Source organism: Pezoporus wallicus, unplaced genomic scaffold (assembly GCF_028554395.1).
Source record: "Pezoporus wallicus isolate ANWC-B61680 ecotype Strahan unplaced genomic scaffold, APGP_CSIRO_Pwel_v1 contig_747, whole genome shotgun sequence".
NCBI classification, from domain to species: domain Eukaryota; kingdom Metazoa; phylum Chordata; class Aves; order Psittaciformes; family Psittacidae; genus Pezoporus; species Pezoporus wallicus.
In genome coordinates this window covers 1,495,394-1,517,127 of record NW_026638457.1, presented here as the reverse complement: position 1 = coordinate 1,517,127, position 21,734 = coordinate 1,495,394, and the positions used below count along the sequence as shown (strand labels likewise).

The following is a 21,734-nucleotide window of genomic DNA, read 5'->3' as shown; positions in this document are numbered from 1 at the left end:
TCATATCAGTGCATGAAAGTTTGCAGGCACCAGTCAAGTATGCACAGCACAGGCAGAGATGTTAACTGCAGCATGACTTCCTTGGATGAATTTTTTGTGGCAGTATTTCCCATCATTGTACCAGAAGATAAATAGACTGTCAACCTGAAAGTAAATGGGACATTTATTAACTTTAAGCTGGGCATTAGAGCACTGAGTCAGTGGGATGTCAAATACGGTGTTACTAGCATTAAAAGAAAGAGGCAGCAAAATGCAATTAAAAATGTATGCAAAAAAGAGATGAAGGTAGAGAGTAAACTGCCGAAGAAAAAATGTGCAGCAGTAATTTGCAGATGCAAAGCCTTGTCTTCATTAAAAGAGTGATATTACTGAAGGGCCAAGGTGCCAAAATAAACACAGAGAAGTTTGGACACTTATGTATTGAGAAGCTCTTAAGAATAAATAGCAGCTGTGGACCAATAGGTCCACAGTCCATGCTCCTAGGAAGTTCCACTTACGCAGAAGGAACTAGATGAGCTCCAAGAACAGCTGCAATCAATCTTTAGAAAAACAAAGGAAGGTGCGTTTTCCTTAAATATATGAAACAGCAAAATATCTACTCCAAGAGTAAAAGATCCAAGGCATTCTCGTTTCATTTCCTTTACTCTATTTTTTAATAGAGGATCAGGTTCTTGAACTAAAGTCTTAAACTCACTACTGTGCAGAGATACAGAGCTGAGGAAATACATCAAAAGGCAAAAATAAGTTGATTACAATCAGTTCAAAGGAGTGAAGAGGCAAAATTCTTATAAAGCAATATGGTCGAAATTGTAAAGCTGTTTTACCCGGTCTGCCCACTGACAAAAGTTGAGTCCAGTGCAGATAAACTGGTTTTGTGTTTAGTCCAGAGAAACTGGTTTTGTGTTTAGCCCATGACACAAAAAGATTCATGTCTTTTTTTATAGAAGACCAGTATCAACTTCAAACAATGTAGAAGAAACCCAAAATCAGCTTAGCAAGCACCACTCTGAAAGTATGGTAATTATTCTGAAATTACAAATTGATGATTTGCAAGCTGATTAGAAGCTGAGGGAAACTTGGTCACTGCATGAGAATTTTCTAGAGCATTTGATGAAACCTCATTGGAATAAAATCCAAAGCTAGAGTTACCATCAAACCAATTTTTAAGTATTGTCCCTTTACAGAAAAAGTGTAGGCTGCAGCAGTTCAGGGCAAGAATGTGATCATTAGTAGTGCAGACTAGCTTGAACAGCACATTTCAAGCCCTAAAACAAAATCAAGGGCTGAATTCACTGGAACTTAAAATCATCAGAATGGTGAGTCAACAATGTTACAGAAAAAGTATCTTGAAAAGGATAACTGAAAGTTATACCAAAAGACTGAAAAATCCCAAAGATAAGCTAGAGATGTTTGATATTGCTCCTGATATTGCCATTGGAAAATTTATCTAGGCTTTGTCACATGTGCAAAAATAAAGGCTCTGTCAGTCCAAAGAGACCTATAGGGTGGGACAGAATAAACTGTCTCCTGGAGTAAAGTAGTGCTCAATTTACTTAAACTGACTAGGAAGATGTATATAATAATTCTAGACTACGATTTAAATTTTCCTGAGATAGCATTACTAGATTGTACTGCAGTTAAACAGGTGATTATGCAAATATATATTTGCTTGACATAGAATATGTGACACAGTGTTAAACACTGGGCCACACTTTACCAGGGAGGACTTGAAACAATTTGCAAGGAAGTATGTGTTTACCAATGTGATGATCTTTAAAAGGCTGTTGTAAAAAAATCTGGATCCAAAGAAAATGAATGTATTTAATTTAAACCTCATTTAAGTCTGCCTATTCCATTCAGTTTCTGTCATCTCAACAAAAAATATATAAATAAATAGAAGGCTCCTTACAAGAGTTAAGCATCCTGAGTCAAAATTTACCTTCTTGTGGTAAAGCTAAGCAAATCAAGAGTTAATCTTTTGCTTGCTATGTTTCTTTATGAGCCAAAGAAGTATAGCTTGTATCCTGAGCATGGCAAGTGACTATGCCGCTCTTCTTGAGCAAACCATTGGCTAAGAGGCTGCCATGACCTATCAAGTGCCCCTGTGGGACAAACGGAATGATATCGAGGATACAGAGAATAGGCTGATTCATTAACAAAATTGCCCTGTGTCATGCTTATCAAGGCAACTACCTCCGTGTTTCTGGCTTTCTTGAGTTTACTCCTTTAAGCACCTACCTGTCTGGGACTAGGTCCCATTTCTAAGCTAGATGTTGGGCTACAGAACCTCTGTAAAAATTTTATTAAAGTAGTGGGTTATGCTGAATTCTGGACAGCTGTTCTGCTCTCAAAATTCCTTGATTATCTACCACAGTTGTCTGTATCAGCATGATTTCCCTAAGTAACTTCCAAGAGAGAACACTTTTTGTTTTTCAATCCTCCATATTTCTTCTCACTTCAAACCACTCATGTGGACACCAAACTAAGGTGTCAGAAGCCACACAGACAGGAGGGCGCATGAAATATTTATCTTAAGCTTCTGGTTTAGTTAGTTGTGTAAGGAGGAGACCAAATGGGGCAGGCATGAGACAACCACAATCCAGAAGCCCACAGCCACGTTAGTGCATCATTGTACCCAAGCTTAAAATGCTGTGTAAGAGTGGAGCATGACAAACTACCAAGTAGCCTGTTAAGCAGAACATCCTCCTATGAGGTAAAATGTTTCAGTTTGAAACCTGTCAGAAGAAAAGGGCAAAATCCCAGGTCTTCTGCTTTGTGTGTACAAGTTCAAGTCACCAGGCTGTTACGAAAAAGGTGGATAGTAATACTGCTAGTATCGTTCTTTCCAGTGGAAGTAGCCAGTTGTTGCTCCTATGAGATCTAACTCAGCAGGGAACTTGTAGGTTTAGTACTGCATTTTCATGATGTTCAGATGAGTAATAGGTATCTATCTAACTTGTTGCTTAAAGAGCTGTGAGAGTAGGTTCATGGGGAAATAAGAGATCCCAGGAACTTTGGTCATGCATTTGACCTCTCCAAGTTATTGTGAGAAGTAGTTAAACCTCTAGAAAGCATAATCACTGACTGGGGGAGCATAGGCACTTGCAGAATTAAACTGCACTGAACCAGCCTGAGGTTTAGCTGCTTGAAAGAGCACACCCTTCAGCACAGAAGTGCCTAGACTTTTTCTTTTTGGCAAAATAACGTAGAAAATGAATGAAGGATGAAAGCAAAAACCACTTGAGAATGCTAAAAGCATAGCTATAATGTTAAAGGCTTCATTATGTGTAGTCAGAAAAAAAGGACTTTTTTTCCTTTTAGAATTGATGGATAAACAAGCAATAATGGAAAATGTAATTTTGTTTTAAAATCCAAAACTAGAGTTACCATCAAACCAATTTTTAAACATGGTCCCTTTACAGGAGAAGTGTAGCTTGCAACAGTTCAGGGTGAGAGTATGATCATTAGTAGTGCAGACTAGCTGGAACAGCACATTCCAAGCCCTAAACCAAAATTCTTTCTCATGAATGAGCAGAGAGAGCAATATAACAGCTGTAGTAGTGGAAAAGAAACTCTTAAAGAAAACACGGGATGTGAGGCAAATGCAGGGGGAGAATTAAAGGAGTTACATTTGCACAACTCTTTCTTTTGTTCCCTTCTTCCCAAAAGATAGCTCTGGAGCGTAGACTCAGAGCTATGAACTGCTGGTGGGTAGTAAATGGAGGCTGATAACCAGAGCAGACTGGTACTTGGGCTGAGTACTGATTAAGATCTGAACCTAATGGCTTAAGGGGTTCAAAGGGTTTAACACAGGTCTTTCTCTGCAGACTGAATTTAACTCTTATTGAATGTTATGAGCATAAGGATATCATGCAGTCAAATGGAGAAACTGTGCTCAAACTTGAGGAATTAACAGAATGCAAAAAAAAAAAAAAAAAAAAAAAAGGGGATTTGCTCCATTTCTCCATATATTTTTATTTCTCCCCCCTTCCTCCTTTCCCTTTCGCGGAATAGTAAGAACTGCACTACAGGCCTGCATACACTTTCCAAGTAAGAGGTGTAGTCTACGATAAAAAGTGAATGACAACTTAGGAACATGGGAAATCAGATAAACGAAGCCTGGCCTTTTTTCCATTTGCCTATTCAGTAATTTCCTATTTTAAATACACAATATTGAGTAACTCACAGAAGCTTCAGAGAACGTACGAGAATGACTTTCCAACAGCGTCAGACAGATTCAGAATGAAAAATTTCACTGCCAGGCAAGAAAAATTTGCAATAATTTTCTGTAATACAAGCAGACTTTTTTAGCACTTTTATTGCAGAAGCAATTCTAAATAAAGAGCTTGTCTTATAATAGCATTTCTACAATAATGGTGTTTTATAACAGAAGTGCTATTATTACAGAAATGGTATTATAATAGTAGCATTATTATTGTAGAATCTTTTCCATAACAGGAGTGCTAAATAAGCCCATTTGTATTATAGAAAATGATTGCAAACTTCTTCCATGATGCTGAAAATGCCTAAGCCTTTATGCCTAATGTGATCCAGATTTTAAGAAGGGTCACGAAAGTCTAAAAAAATCTTTGAAAAGGAATCCATGCTGCAGACCAACTGAAAACCCTGGCATGGCTCAGCAAATGGTATATCTCTCACCAGATTTTAAAATGTAATGTGAATTCCAAACCAAAAATGGCTCAATGTAGAAGTCAGCAGAACATGTCTTTGGGAAGAGAAAATTATTTTCAGTGCTGGAATAAAGCATTAAAATGTTGGAATATCATCTGAGGTGATAAAAATGTGTAATATTCAATAACAGTTACACAGCAAAAATTCTTTGAAAGAAATCTTATATCTATATCAACTCCATTAATATAAATTTCACTCATCATTCAATAAAATATATATTGCTTTGCTATATACTTAGGAAGCATTCATCTGAAGAATTTCACTGTATATATAGGAAATGAATAAGTAACTTTTAGTTTATAAAATTCAGCTTCTTTTTATTAAAGTTAATCCGGTAATACTTCACTGCTGAGATTCTAGTGCAGTATAGAAGACACAAAGAATTTAAGTTCCAAAGCTACTGACCTTTTTAACATTAAAATAAAATCCTATATACTTCTAGGTTCATACAATCAGATTATACCATCTGGTTAGGATGGAGTCTATGAAACAGTAAAGTAAGAAAATTCAATAAACTCATATCCTCTGCAGGCATTTTTACATTTTTTAGACTGTCATGAAAGCCTTAGATGTGTGTTTGTATGAAATGAACTTATTTTATTATTGATTTCAGGCAGAAAAGAATTTTGCTGGATCTTTTTTTGCAGCCTGCATTGCTGTACAGAGTGGTTTCCTCTACGGCAATGGTCCTGGCTCATAATCACAAATGAAAATTTTCATGGGCTTTCATTTTCTTTTTTTTTTTTTTTTTTTTTGAGATTGGAAGATAATGGATGACACAGGAAGACATTGTTTAAAATGTATCTTTAGGAAATATTTATAACATAACAAAATAAAAATAAAAGTTATGGAATAGGTTTTTAAATGAAGCTGCTGAAATACACATTCCAACACTTGATGTGCTGACAATCCATGTACTCAACAGAGATTATATATTTTCATTCAAAAAATAAAGCCAAAAATTTAAAAATTATCTTGCAAAAGCCCCACAAAGCTAACTCTGCTGCTTTCCCTGTATTTATGATCATGATGTTTAATCACAGGAGCAAATATTCCTATGTCCCTTTGTATTACTGTATACTACCTCAGCCAGGGTATAGTTTTGCACATGCTGAAGCCGAGGCTCACTCAACCACTCTGAAAGGTACATTCCAAATATTGCTCTTTCTCTAAAGTTCAGCAGTGTTTTCTCTCCCTACCCTCTCTCTCTCATCTTTAATTCTTCCCACTCACTAGTTAGTCAGGTTACCAGCAAAGTTCATCACACTTCTCTATTTCTTCAGTTGCTCCTACACACATTTTATTTCACAGACTGCCTTATGTTTCCATACCAGTTTCAAAGTTCATACACCAGCTGTTTAACTTCTTATTCAAATCACTGCAAAGTCCTGCCAGTTCCCCTATGTCAAAATACTAATGGTGCAGTATTAATGATGTTTTCCAAGAGAAAAGTTCATACCAGATGCAGCCTTTCAGCGCATCTTCTTTCTCTGTTCTTTACATTATGCAGGCTCTTTGGGGCATAAAATGTCTATTTCTGTCTTTTTCACAGGAAAGAATATACATTTATTTGTTAAGAAGTGACAAAGAGAAATCAAGGTGAATACCAAAATGCCACATTCCTCCTAAAGAGCCTACTGGCAGCGCATTATGCAGGCAAGTTTCTGAAGCACCCACTCATGCAATGCTCCCTCCTGCCAATTCTATCTTGCCTTCTATAGCACCAGAATCACTGTTATTCTTTTCAAATACCTGCAGTTATCCTGCAAACTACTTTTCTCAAATATTTCATTTTGTTTTGGCAACTCCGTACATACATGCTACACTTGGCTGCTGACAGTCCAATCTATGCCTAGCTTAAGCCTCTGTTTTATTATCTCCTCATACATCTTTAGAAATCTTGACACACAAAGTTATAAATTGGGAAATGAAAGTAAATGTCTAAGTTTTTTCACAGTCTGTTGATGTAATACTAACTAGCACAACAATATGCTCTCCCTAGCAGGCTTTATGCACCCCATAAGCAAATCCAATTCAAAATGAGATCACAGTACAATGACCTCATTCTGAATGTTACCTTATGCTTTTGGCAGCCCAGAAGAAAACACCCCTAGCTCTTGCGCTGTGTTTCGATCTTTTTGAATTTCTCCAGGGGTTTGAATATCTGCTGAAAAGCTCTCTGCAGCTCTGAATACACCAAAAGAGGAAAGGGAAGCAAATGCAGGGAGGGGGGAGTAGAAGGGAGGGGTGTGAAAAGGGGGGATTAGTTGATGAAAAAATGTCAAGCTGCCTGCAGTGGAGGCAAGAAGGGGTCGAGGGTAATAAAGCCAATTAGTGGAGCAGAGGATAAGAAGCCATATTTGAAGTAAAGGAGTGATAATTTTAAGCAGCAAGGGAGAGATTAGAATATGGAAGTGCTAATGGTATGCAGTTTGGGAAGGAGATGGTAAAGTATTGGGTTAAGAAAGACAAGACAAAACCAAATACAAACCCAAAAATTTCTCCTAAATGCTTAAATGAACGCTCCTTTATTTCTGTACTAGCCTCTACACTGAATGATGAACAGATTACAAAAATTTGATTCCCTTGCTTCTTTTGCTTGTGGTATGATTCTTGCACATATAAATGTTTCTTCCTCATTTCCAAGGAAATTCTTTCCTTTGTCTTTTATAATAAACTGATTTACTAGAATTCCTCTTGACTAATCTCCTTCTATTTTGCATGGTCTTACAAACATTCAGTGTCAAGTGTTACTTTAAAATAACGCTATTTTCTATTTTGAACTACATCCTATAATTACTCATTTTATTTTGTAGGCTATTTGCTGGCATATTAATAACTTGTTTCTATATTTTACACAGCTTGCTACTTGATAATAACTGTGCAGAAAGGGCACAATGCAAAATTCAGGTTTAATTCCCTTTAAAAAAAAAAACAAAACCGCTTCAGTCACTGCTTTGGTTTTCAGCTATGCTATGGTCTTAAAGAATAGAATATATGCAAAACAGCCTAGTCCTCACTGCATTCTAAAGTAATTTCCACTCCCCACACTGACATCGACACACCTGTAACATAACTTTATGGCATTTAAATATCTAACAGCATTTTTGTAGTTATTGGCCTTTGCTCACATATCTTGACCAATATATTTGGAACTTATATAAATTTGCCTCCTATTTTGTTGTACTCCTATTCAGATATAACTACCTTGAATGTAAACAATCAAGGATTCAAAGCATACAGTATTTGTCAGTGGATATACGCCGAGGCTGAATTCTGTATTCCTAGAATTAAAACCCAGTTTGACTTCAGCAGGATCAGCATTCAGCCTATGAATCCAACATCTCATGTTCACTAGAGAAGCAAGCATAAAATTCCTGTATCCGAGCCATTCTAAAGTCTAAAAAACTATCTCAAATTGAAATGTAAGAGGTATTTTTAACAAATTGATTAGCTGGGTAGCAAAGAATCACCACGAGTCAGAAGCAACCATCTACAGTATTAAAAGAATTCACACATAAAATAGCTGGTTTATTACCTGTGGTATGTGAATGATCATCTGAACCTGCTTTTGTACAAGGAAAAAGGAAACAGCACATAAAGTAGCAATTGATTAAATTATCTTCAGAGGTGATCTGGGAACTAAAGACTAAAAAGTCTGACTTTCCTTATCACGTAAAATGTTACAAATTAAAATTAGTAACATATTGGTAAACACACGGAACACCAGAAAGCAGAGAACTGATGCTTCATGGATCTATTAGAGGTTTTTGAGAAGTATGACACAGGCAAACTTTTGGATATATATTCGTCACAAAAAGATTTAAAAAGTAAACAGCAAAAACTGGGGGATAAAGGAGAAGGTACTTTCACAAATTCATTACTGACTAAAAGGCGGTAAAATATATTCCAAATGAAGAGAGGCTATCTAATCTTTAATTAAACCTAATCTTAAAAATGTGGCAAATATTGAGGTGAAAATGCAATGGATGACCCAACGTCATTCCAGGTATCATATCCTCTGCTGACTACAACTAGTTACATATAGAAAGATACAGTTACAATGGAAAGAGTACAGAACTGCAAAATAATTTAGACTGGAAAGTTATCTATTCCTACTTAAAGCAGCACCATTTTGAAATCAGATCAGGCTGGTCAGAGCCTTGCCTGGCTGAATTTTGACTATCTCCGAGAACGACAGTTACAAAACTTCTTTGAAACCCGTGCCAGTATTTGATCACTCTTGATGGAACAAAGTGAAAAACCAAACAAAACCAACTTTTCACAGTCTAACTGGAATTTCCCTTGTCACAGCTCTGATCTTTTCACTGTGTACCTCTGAGAAGACTCTGGCTCTGTCTACTCTGTAATGTTCAACTGGTAGTTCAAGCCAGTAGTATGGTACTCCCTGGGACTTTTTTCCTTAAGTCCAAATATACTCACCTCTCTCAGCTGCTCCTCGTATGTCATGTGGAGCATAAAAAAATTGGGCACCTGCAGTACACCAGCAGCACCAAGAGGGCTGAACAGAAAGAAAAAAAATACTTCCCTCCACTTGCAAATGACCTTCATTGCTGCAAAGGTACCACACTGACTCATGTTTAATTTGCCCATCAGGACCCCTAGGCTCTTTCCCACAAATTTTCCTTTTATCCTATCAGTACTGAGCCAATTCACAACACTCAGTAACCAACTGATGAAATAGCAGATGGATCTCAGAGTAGTGGATATGAAGAATGTAAGTGGAAAAGTCAAAATAAATTTAAATAGACTTCTTGGTTGCCATTCAGGAAAGATTTTGAAGACATTGTAGATAATTCACAGAATCACAGAAATGCTTAGTTTCTCTCCTTGAGGCCAAACAACCCCAGTTCCTTTCACCTTTTTAAGTGGCATGAAAGGCACTCCAATCCCTTAACTACACAGAACAAGACTCAGCAGTCCAAATGTGTCTCACTAGTGATGAGTAGAGAGCAAGGACCACTTTCCACAGAATGCTGGCAATGGCCGGCTTAATGCAGCCCAGGATGTCCTTCACCTTGTTTGCTGTGATAATGCATTTTTTGCTCACGGTCAGTTTGCTGTCCACCAAGATACTAATGTCCTTCTCTACTAAACTGCTTTCCAGCTGCCAGTGTGTACTGATGCCTAGAGTTATTGTTTCCCAAGGGCAGGACTTTGCATTTCCCTTCGTTAAACTTTATGATATTCATTCCATTCCAGGTCAGTGCAGTTCCATATATTTCAAACTCACACCTGAAGTAACATTTAACAAACAATAAAAATAAAATAAATGCGAAAACTCACAAACCACTGGAATGATTTAGCCGAGATCTGTTTTTTATAAAAATCCTTGTTCTAAGATGCTAATATTGAGAAAAAAAAATCTGTATGTCTAATAAATAAATAATTAAAAAAAATAAAAAAAAGATGCACAAGGACAAAACCTTGGTATAAATTCTAAGAATTTGATGTTATGTAGATTTCTCCTGACGTAAAAAATAATGGTGGATTTTTCCTTGGCCCCAACAAAATAGATTTATAACCTAAGATCCACATTTCCAACTTGGGCATCTGGAAGAGAGTTCATGGCAAAGCTCTTCTCTGGGACTTTTACCAGGGCATTTTATTCCTTTTGACAAGCAGAGTCAAGTATGAGAAACTGACTCTTCCTGGGTGTTGGGGGGATTTGCAGTACCTCACTCAATCAGGTTTCTGTTAGCAAGTAGCTTGCTGTACAGCTTTATCTCATCTCCTAGGTGCCGTTCGCGCAGTTCCCTTATTATGCAAACTAGCATTTTCATTTTCCCTCTCTTTATCACTTTATCTTCTATTTACGGCTAGAAAATTCACCAGCTGTCTCACATTCCTAATAATTATTCTCTTACACTCTTCCACAGGAGTGGAGGAGAATTTGGTCTAGGAGTCAGCCAGCACGAACAGACAACTCCGTAAGTCCTATGCTAAGATGCCAAAATGTACTGAATGTATGTCAACAACTATAGACAAAATTGATGTAGTAAACGTGTCAACAGACTTGCACCATGAAAAAAAAATTGTCATTGGAATGCCTAGTAGGAATATCCCACTAGAGTTAAGTATGCACAAAAAAGAATCTTGCAATATTATTGTCCCTTTTCAATTACTGATGTGTGTGGTTCCTTTCAAGAAATTATACTACTCAGGCATTGTAAAACTCTTTGTGTTGTGTTTGCATATATTGTATCTTTTCCACAAAGAATTTCTCACTCCCTTGCAAAGTATATTTTTAAACCACTGACTGTTTTTTTATCATTAACTTTTGTTTCACAGTAAGCTGCAACTTTGGAGTTGAAAAACTGATTTTGTAATTTTCAGCATCTTCCTTCAGCTTGGAAACCTAACAAAGAGACTAGTTGTTTCACATTACTTGCAGACATAAATAACTTCTTTGCACTATTACTCCTTAGAAACTCAAATGTGAGTAAAGACACCAGTAGCTTAGGCATCATGGAAATTTTATGAAGATTTCAACCATAACAACTATGCTGATCATATCAGTCAGAGCTTATTGTTTATACTAGATACAGCATGAATACTTCAATTCCTTTTTTCATCCATGTTTCATTTTTAAGATCCTTGCTGTATGTGTTAGCACAGCTTCTTAAAATTTAAGTAAAGCACTAGAGAAACATTGTCTTAATAATCTGTGATGATAACTAGGAGAGAAGAGGTGGCAGCTCTTTTTTCACACCTGGGACAACTGGGCTTGTACCTAAATCTCCAGCGAAGTTTCCCACATCTTAAGAAATTACACTTCCCTTGTCAAACTAGTCAGAAGGATTTCATGCCAAGTATGAGATCATTATTTCAGCATGTTGCACCCTGCAAAAGCATCTTTTTACTGCCTGTATATATGCATTCAGTCCATAGATTAGCTAGACAAAAGCACTCAGCTCCTGACTTTGCAGTACGTACTGCTCTGTCTTGTTAAAGCACAAAAAAAAAAAAAAAAAAAAAAAAAAAAAAAAAAAAAAAAAAAAAAAAAAAAAAAAAAAAAAAAAAAAAAAAAAAAAAATAGGGCTAGAAAAGCATCTGGGCCAAGAATTCTGCTCATCCAACATAAAAAGTAACCTGCCCTATACATCCGATTCATATATCTATCAAGTCTTATACCAGAACTATTTATTTCCACTATTCCTACAGCCAGTAATTCCTGAACTGCTAACCTAGAACTGTACATATAATAATCACAAACCAAATCATTTCCATCTTAAATTTATTCAAAAATAGTAAAATACATCTTCTACATTTTTAACCTCAACTTTTAGTACTGAGTTTACAAGGCTGTTTATGTGAGCACACTCTATACATTTATGCCCATACCTTACAATGTAAGAAAATTAAAAGGGAATGAGGCTGTACATGAAAAGGCTGCTATAGATGGATGTCTTCTAAGTGATATATGTGATAGAAGTGATTAGCATTAACTGATCTTCTTGAAGAATGTACAAGTATAATTCATTATAATGGCTTAGAAGTGCAATTAGTGAACTACAGTGTAAATGACACTGCTGTTCATAGACCTACCCATAAGAGTAATTATATTTTGAAAACTACTTAGTGAAAAATTGATTGAATGGGTCCTATGGGCATAGATAATTGCGATAAAAATATGTAAACAAATGCCCATTAATAAGTTTTACGGCAAATTTATATATTTACATGTTTAGCTAGTCTGGAAATATACATGAGGAATTATAATTTTCTGGTGTTTCATTTCGAAGACACATTTAAATGAAAAAAAAAAGTTATGCCTTTGCAAACAATACTATTTAATTATTCTTACACTGAACAGAAAGCCTCATTGTCATTTTCCCCTCACTCTGGCCTGGTACTTCAAAATAGTGAAGTCCAGGGGAAAAAACCCAGACAAAGTTGAATATCCCTAATCATTATTTTTAAGAAGTTTCTAGATGTGTAGCTTTAGTGTGGCACATGCTAGGTCAGAACAAAACCTGCCTAGTGATGATTTCAGGGATTCATGGGCCAACAGGAGCTACATTTTTGGTACAATATAAACTATGTAACAAACATATTTTACAAAATAGCAAATTTTGACAGTATTTTACTTAGTACATATGTTCATTTGAGAACTGATAATACCTTACTGGCCTAATTACACTTCATTACTAAATACTAATTTGAAGAAGGGTTGAGATGTCCAAAAGCTTCTGTATTACGCTAGTGTTTTGCTTAAAGACTTGCTTTTCCTGAAGACCTCAGAGTGAATTAATGTGAAAATATTTGTTTAATCTAAAAATAAAGTTTCAATTTACTTCACAAGCATTGCAAATACTGTATGGCATACTCTTCCCCATATAGTGTATTTATCTGATTATTAGAAAGGCAGTGTTTTCAGCTACAACTTATGTGATTATTTAACACAGGAAACAAGGACTACCAAGCACTATTTAAATGTATAACTTCAAGCATTAATTCTGAGAATGAACTTGATGTGTAAAGATATGAAACTGATCAAGACAAAAATTAATGCAGGACAGCAGTGGCAAAATATGTCTGGTTTAGGCTTATAGGAGTCCCAGTGCAAATCGCTCCTGTGAATCTAAACCCTTCATCAATCAGATGTAAATTACAGCATCCATGCTCCCTTGAAGATATATACCAACACATCAGACAAGACAGCACTCGTATTTCACATCAGGAGATCTTGCAAAATCATAGACAATGAGTCAAGCCAGCATCTTCTAGAAAAACTTTTAACAAAGGGAATTGGGAAGGAGACCATGGAGAGGCATATAATGATACAACACTGAAAGCCCTTCTACTAAAAATACTTTTCTAACTACATGTTCAAGCTTTCCTTGAATAGATGATTCACGGAAATCAAATACAAGAGGCTCACAGAAGGAAAAATTCTGTATAAGGAAGAGGAGCATAAGACATATCCAGCATTCATATGAAACTGGCTGTCACAGACTTCCACAAGTAACAGGAGGGACAAATCCAGATTTTAAGGAACAAATTAAAAATAGAGCTACTAAACCACCTATCAGTGGATACCTGAGCTCCCATGCAGGAGAACACTACCATTAATTGAATTTCAGCCACAGAGAGGAAAGCTGAAATTCTTGCTGTGCTTGCGATCTTCACTCACCTAATTATGGAGAGAGTTAGTGTATGAACAGACTCTATGATCTGTAAAAGCAAACCACAAATGTCATGCTTTGTGAAGTAAGATCAGAAGATGACTAGAATATTTGATAAAAGGTGCAGTTTTATGTAGTATTTCGCAAACTTTCTAGAAAATCACGACCTCCTTTTGTCTCACCAGTCCTCATGAAACTTTCTGAGTCAGCAGCAGCTCAATTCCTGCAGAGCAAAGCCTGCTAATGGTTAGCTGAAAGTATTTACATTAACTTACCCATCACAGAGCACCAGAGAGGCTGCTTAATTACAGGTAGTTAGCAGCTAGAGAGCTGAGGTAAACAGTTGCACCTTATAATTATCTCACCTATTATCACCTCTCACTCCCAACAGGAATGCTTCTGTGTCCTATTTAGGAACTGTCATCTACTGTTGGTTCAATAAGTACAGATCCAGACTGCACGTGAGAGATGGGGAAATTTACTGCTCTGATCCTGCAAGTCATTTTGACCTTTTTACCTGTTTCCTTCTCCACTCTTTGTTAGTCCTGCCTATTTGTATAGTAAGCTTTCACAGAAACGAATTCTTAATGTGTTCTTACAATATGAAACTAGCATCAATGTTTGCCAAAACACATTATTAATAAGAATTGGCTAAGGAATTGGCTGGATGGTCACATTCAAAGAGCTGAGGTCAATGGTTTGATATCCAAGTGAGATCAGTGATGAGTGGTGCTCCCCAGGGGTTGGTATTGGGACCAGCGCTGTTTAACATCTTTGCCAGTGACAAATATAGTTGGAGTGGGATTGAGTGCACCCTTAGCAAGTTTGCCCACAACACCGATCTGTGACATTCAGCTGATACACTGGAGGGAAGGGATGCCATCCAGAGGGACCTTGACACTCTTGGCAGGTGGGCCAGTGTAAACTTCCTGATGTTCAAGAAGTTGAACATAAAGTGGAAGGCCCTGCACCTAGGTCAGGGCAATTGCAAACACAAATACAGGTTGGAGTTAATGATTTCAAAGACCTTTTCCAACATAGTTGATTCTATGGGTGGAGAATGGACAAGAGCAGCTCCCAAAAGGATTTGGGATGAGAAGCTCAACATGACCTGGCAATGAGCATTTGCAGCCCAGAAAGCCAAACACATGCTGGCTGCATCAAAAGAAACATGACCAGAAATTTGTGGGGGAAGATTCCTCTGCTTTCAGGAGACCTCACCTGCAGGATTGTGTCCAGCTCTAAGGCCTCCAGCACAAGGGGTATGTAGACCTGCTGGAACATGTCCAAAGGAGTCCATGAAGATAAAGGGCTGGAGCATATCAGAGGCCTGAAGATAATCAGGACAGGCTGAGAAGTGGGGCTTGTTCAGCAGAAAGAGAAGCCTTCAGGGAAACCTTAGAGCAGCTTCCAGTAGCTAAAGCAGGTCTACAAGAAATCTGGAGAGGAACTTTGTAAAAAGTTATACAGTTACAGGACAAGGGAGAATGGTCTCAAACTGAAAAAAGGCTGATTTAGATCAGATACTATGAAGAAGTTCTTTACTGTGAGGGTGGTGAGACACCTGGCACAGGTTGCTCAGCAAAGATGTGGCTGCCCCATCCCTGACAGTGTTCAAGGCCTGGATGGATGGGGCTTAGAGCAACCTGGTCTAGTGGAAGTTGTCCCTGCCAATGGTGGGGGGGTTGGAACTTGATAATATTTAAGATCCCTTCCAACTGAAACCACTCTGATTCTAACAGGTTCCCAATAACAATGTTTCACAGAACTTTAGTTCTGTTTAATTATTCTATATAGGCAAAACAAAATCTTTTGTTACAAAGTTTTACAATGGTAGAAATCACTTTGTCTATTTCCTTTGCTCTTCAAAATTCTACTCATTCTTTTAATTTAACTTACTGAAATATAACATTTACATCTGGAAACAAGACTGGGAGCTGTAATTTCAACTGGTTTTTAGGGTCTTTAGATCAAAGGTCTAGAATGAAGTCTCCCGTTCCTCGAGAAGGTTTATGCTGAGGCACAAAGAAACATAATTGCAGAACTGAAGATACATTTTAAGTGTTTTGAGCAAGAAACAAACCCAGAGAAATAAAATTCGTATCTTTGTAATTATTTCTTAACATTGTGGACCGTTATCTTTGCCTGGCAGCTGACCAAGAGCTTGTGTGAGGTCCAGTTCCAGGTAAGTCAACATCTACATTTTTAAACTTCTACCCCAACTAATGTCATTATTGGAAGGACTCTGTTGGAAGTCCATTAACCTAAAAAAGAAAGAATAGATGAAAAACACAGACAATGCAAAGCTGAAAACCTTTAGCTGTTGCTTTCTTTACTGCCCTTTTCTGCACAAGTCCGTGAGCTTTCATCTATTGAATCCAATTTGGATATTTTCCAGATTTTCCTGTATAAAATCCTTGCCTTTTTCTTTGCGATTGACCTTCAAACCTTTTCATTTTTTCCCCTCAAAATATTAATTGCTCCCTAAGCCTGTGATTCTTTCTTTATTCCTTCATTTGAGATAATAAGAGCTATCTTTCTGCTGGGATAAACATTCTTCCCAGAATTCAAATAGGTGGCATCTTCATTTATTGATTCCTCCTATATTTTCTTTAACTATAGAATAATCTAAAGGCCTTCATATTTTTGATTATTTTCTACACCTCCGGGACTTTTACTTAGCCCTTTATTCACTTTTCTTTCTCAAATTTAGTTATGTTCTGAATTTGTGACCCCATGGCAGAAAAAGGGATGAAGGTTTCTGTTGCTTTAACATTTTCTACTGAATCTAAATTTTCACAAAACCATAGAATACCAGGTTGGAAGGAAACCTTAAGGATCATCTGATCCATCTTTTCTTGGCAAAAGCACAGTCTCTTTCCATGGAACTGCTCCCCAGCCAGGTAGATCCCTGAGTGATGTTTTCTCAGCTGCAAGACTCTTGACCTTGTTGAACTTCATAAAGTTCTTGTTAGGCCCCTCTTCCAGCCTATCCAGATCTTGCAGGGCAGCTCTCCCTTCCAAAGTGTTCACTTCCCCACTCAGTTTGGTATCACCAGCAAACTTCATCAGGGTACACTTGATCACATCTTCCAGATCACTTCTAAAGATATTAAATTGTTGGGCTCAATATCAATCACTGGGGGACCCTATTAGTGAACACGTCTCCAGTTTGAACTGGAGCTATTTACCATCACCCCCTGAATGCAGCCTGTCAGCCAGTTCCCCACCTACCTCACAGACCAATTGTCTCAACCTAACCTGTCGTTTCACTAGAAGGAGGCTGTTGGAAAAGGCCTGAAGAAATCCAGGTAGACAATGTCTGTCACTCACCCTACATCAGCCAAGCAGGGTACTTGTTTTAAAACAAGTTGTCTTTTGAGGAACATTTTAAAAAATATATATAATTACATACCTATTCCTTACAGAAATAAATGAATTCAAAAGGGAGAACACGACTGTGTGAAGCATCTACAAATTGAAACTGCTTTGTTGCAAATCTTAAAACTTAAGGTCTTGTGTGAAGACTTCAAAATAGAAACTTTCTTCAGGATTAAAAAAAAAAAAAACGAAACCACAAAAACAGAAAAGCAACCCAAAACCAAACACCGCTAGTCATATCCCAGAGCCTCTTTTAAATTCAGATGAATTAATTAGGCTTCTAGAAAGGATCTTAACACTTGAAAAAGAATAGAAAGTTTAATTTTTAGTAATGTTACCTATTTATCATCACTGTTATCCCTTTTGGCTGACATTCTAGAGGCTCAATTCTGCCAGGAACTTTGATGAAGTGCTTTTAATCTGTCTTCTCTTTTGTACTATTCAGAGCAAAGCACCTTCTTGCTCCTCTCCAAAAATCAGCCACAAAGTCATTGTAAGCTGTCTGGTGTCCAAGATATCCCTCTTCAGCCTTTGCATTCTTTTAGCTGTCAGTCTAGATCCACACTGCCTCTTGAGTAATAGTAGCAGCAGCTTATAAGGTTCAAGCACATATGCTGCCATTTGCTGTCCTTAGCTCTACAGCAGTTCACTCTGATTTTTCAAGTAAAATAAAATAAAATTAAATAGGATTTTAAATAATACCTAGATAAACCACCTTCAAAATATAAAAATAATATAACAAAACATTTGCAAACAAATTCAGTATTATATATTTTCCTCATCAAATGTAGTACCATTCTGTGATGTCAAAATGATCTTAATGATCAAAAAGAGGCTGTACAAGAAAATATTCTTTTCCTTAATTTCTCAAAAAATACTCTCACAAAGATTCTCTACAGTCTAATACAGAACATGCAGGAATAGGTCACCGAGTTCAGAAAATGACTGCTGTTTAGCTTTCCAATCATTTAGGACAAATATACATGTATTTATATGGGTATTTTGGCACTTTTCCCATACTCCAATAAAATTCCAAAATTATTTTTAATTATTTTAAGACCACAATGAAATCTCTCATTCACTTCCTGTGCTGTACACATTTTCAAAAACAGATCTATTACTCTACTTTCTAAACAACCTTTTAAAACATCATTTAATCTCTGAGTACTGAAGAGAATAAAAGTTATTAATTCCTTTAACAATTTAGACTAAGAGATACTTTCTTTACCTTTAACTCAACACCAAGAAAACTGTTATCTCTATGCCATGCTCATTTAGCTTATGGAATTGTCACCAAGTTCCTGTACAACCAAAGTGGATACTCCCTTTGTTTTCTGTAAATAATGCACCCTTTGAGAATGAAAACATGACACCTGACTCAGCAAAAATCTAAAGGAAATTATGCAATCTGAGGATTAAATGTTGCTATCTAAGGTTAGGAAATCAACAACTTCCACCTAATTGTTGTTGTGTATGTATCATGCTGACCCAGTCCAGGAAAACCATTGTATCACAATCACTCTTCAGGAAATCATGCTAATGTATTACAAACCCTGCTTTTTCCACGTGCAGTACCAGAGGTTTTTTCCTTTCAGCAAATTTGAAAATAGCTGGTAAATGACTACTCATTTTGCAAGGGTTGATAACATTTCCAGTTTTAAATAGAATTAGGAAACAAATGTAAAAAACATACAGCAAATGATAATGCCCTGAAATAAAAGATCTTTAGATGAACTGCTAAATCCCTGATGGTCCTGTATACTTGTTTTTTCTCCCCTGGCCAATTGTATTTCCCCAGAAAACAAGTAGAAGACCCAAAATCAAGGCAAAGTACTGCATCAGCACCTCTGATTTTATAACTGTAATTTCTACACTTGCAGATTTCACTCAAAACCACCCAGCTGCAATCACTAACCTTTCAGAAGTTATCCAAACTCCAGAGTTTCTGTCAACAGTTTGAGAAAATTGGTTACTACTGAATAGTTTACTGTCACTGTATCTTTTTGGTGATGCTCAAATGTTTCAGCAAACCATTTAATTTGCCAGCTCTTGAGAAATTGGCCAACTATATGACATGGTTTCATAAAGGTAACTTCTGAATGGATTTGAATGCAATCTCTTCCTGAGAAATAGCATTCACCAGATTATATAGAAAATCCACCACAAGATCTGCCCTATGATGCACAATATCTAACCATGTTTCCATTAAGGGGGGGAGGTTTTGTTACTTTTTATTTTTTTACTAGCGCTGGTCTCAAATGGCTCTCATTACAGTTTGTTTTTATATTTGTCTCTTAAAACTTAAAAATTCTTGCAATTTGCCACTTTTATTAATACATTTCACCACAGACTGTGTCTTGCAAAATTCTACTAAAGGCTGCCATTTATGATCCATTCTTAAAACGAATATTGCAGTTCTGAAAGCCACTCTGATCGGCTTACTTCTGCTCTTCATTTAATGGCATATTGCTCAGGATACCTACAATACTAAAGATACAAAAAACTATGAAAATAAAGAATAATAGCAGCACATAATTTTACATGAAAAAGAAATCAAATTAATTCCACTGCTCTTTTATCATTAAGAATAGTTAATTATGATCATTTCCATTAAGGAACAACATAAAAAATCACAGGTGTATTCATAACTGTGAGAATTACAGTCTGAATAAAAACTTTGCGCACAATTATCACAAAATTCCAAAAGCTGTCTCCTCTAATCTTTCCCCCACTCTGCCCTATACAGTGAATATGGGCTTGAAGTCACCCACGTACACTTCGTTCAGGAAGCTGGATGTAAGCCAGCTCTGGTCTGGAAGCAATCTGAGCACGTTCATACAGTGTTGCATGCAGATTTATAAGCCCTGCCTCTCAATGTTGATGTTCCCCATGATGTTCACTAGAGGCTTTGCTACTGTTATTTATTTTATTTGGAAGGCACTCAGATGCAATGTGATGAGCCACAGTACAAAACCCTGTGAGAGAGAGTGCGAGAGTGTGAGACAGAGATGGGAATGAGAAAAAAAGACATTTTTATTACATTCATCTTAGTTTGAAATTCATAATCTTGAAATACTCTGAACAATGGACTTAAACTGCAGTCAGCAATTCAAGAGGAACAGATTCCTCACATGAGCATCTTGGTGTGTGGTGCCAAAAGGTCAAAAACATTGAATACGATTTAAATGTGTAAGTTGAGATTCTGTACAGAAACCACACATCCTGAAGTGGTGTGAGAAATGACCACAAGCCCTTTTAACACTAGTTTCTGTCACAAAGCAAATAGTCTCTAACACCAATCTCCTGATTATATTTTGCTATTCCGCTAGTTAAAAATATAAGGGAGAAAACTGCATCCTCTTGCAACTTGAATATTCTCTGCTCTGCTCTCAGGGGACCTTTACATATCAGGCTTTGGACACCTAATTTTGTTCCCTTATTTTGGAATGCTATAAAATTGAGAAATAAATCATAATATTATTTATTTTATTGTAGCAAATGCTTTCTTAATCTATTTCTTTCACACAAATCTATAAAGAGTACACTCCACATTTACACTCTGTTTCTGTATGTGCATAAAATTGCCACAAATAAAATGAGAGTCACAGTTTATTCTTCGTATCTGATAAGAAAAAAAATTTAAGCCTTTTTATGGAGTGATAAAATAGAACACAAATTTTATAATTTATGGTTCACAGGATGCAATGATTGACATTATATAGAAATTTAATCAGTCTTGCAGAGCTCACAGACATATCACAGTAGGAGGTTCTTTTGACATTTCATGGAGAACTAGGCAAGATGAGGTACAATATGTGTGCATATTTCAGTATGTTATGTATTTTCTTAAGCTTTTATGCTTTCAGGAGTTGTTGTCAGCTTGAAGGAATCATTCCTTTACACAGTTCTAAATACAGGAAAGACTGAAGCTTCAACTTTTGTTTGAAGCAAAACAAGAGAAATATACCTGCGGAGGTAGCCATTTTTTTTCCCAATACAGGCTTCACAAAACTGAAACACATCTTTAACACTTTTTCCGTACCTCTTGAAATCTGTCAGGTGTACAGCACCTAGCCGTAGTCTCATAGTCTGGCTACAACCCTAATGTCGTGTAGAGTTATGACTGGAAACATTTTGCCACAAAGTTTATCAAGGGTGTAGGATGAAAAAGTCAACGCAAACACATGTACCTTTACTTACCCACTCAGAGCTACTCCATTTCTAAATACTCAGCAATTAAGAACTGAGCCTGAGGGGAATATAAAACTATTATTTCCATTCTAAATTTTAATATTCTTATTTGCAGCATGTTGTTTTCTGTAATGCATAGTGCCATAATTTTTTCTTCATCTAGTAGTATTCTGTTATTCTTAATTGAAACAATTTTGCCTCTGAAACAAGTTTATGTCAGAGTGCTACAATTACATTTATGACTGTTCGAAATTGATAACTTTGTTCCTTTCTCTCATTCTTTACCTTTTTTTTTTTCTCATGTCCAAAACTTGTGGCTTA

The 21,734-nt window shown here is 36.6% G+C and overlaps 1 protein-coding gene across 7 annotated transcripts in view; it reads right to left on the bottom strand.

Annotated features, from left to right (window-relative positions):
- The window catches only part of LOC130599963 (uncharacterized), a 205,551-nt gene that overhangs the window by 91,510 nt on the left and 92,307 nt on the right, over nucleotides 1-21,734 (bottom strand). The gene's annotated exons all lie outside the window — the stretch shown is intronic.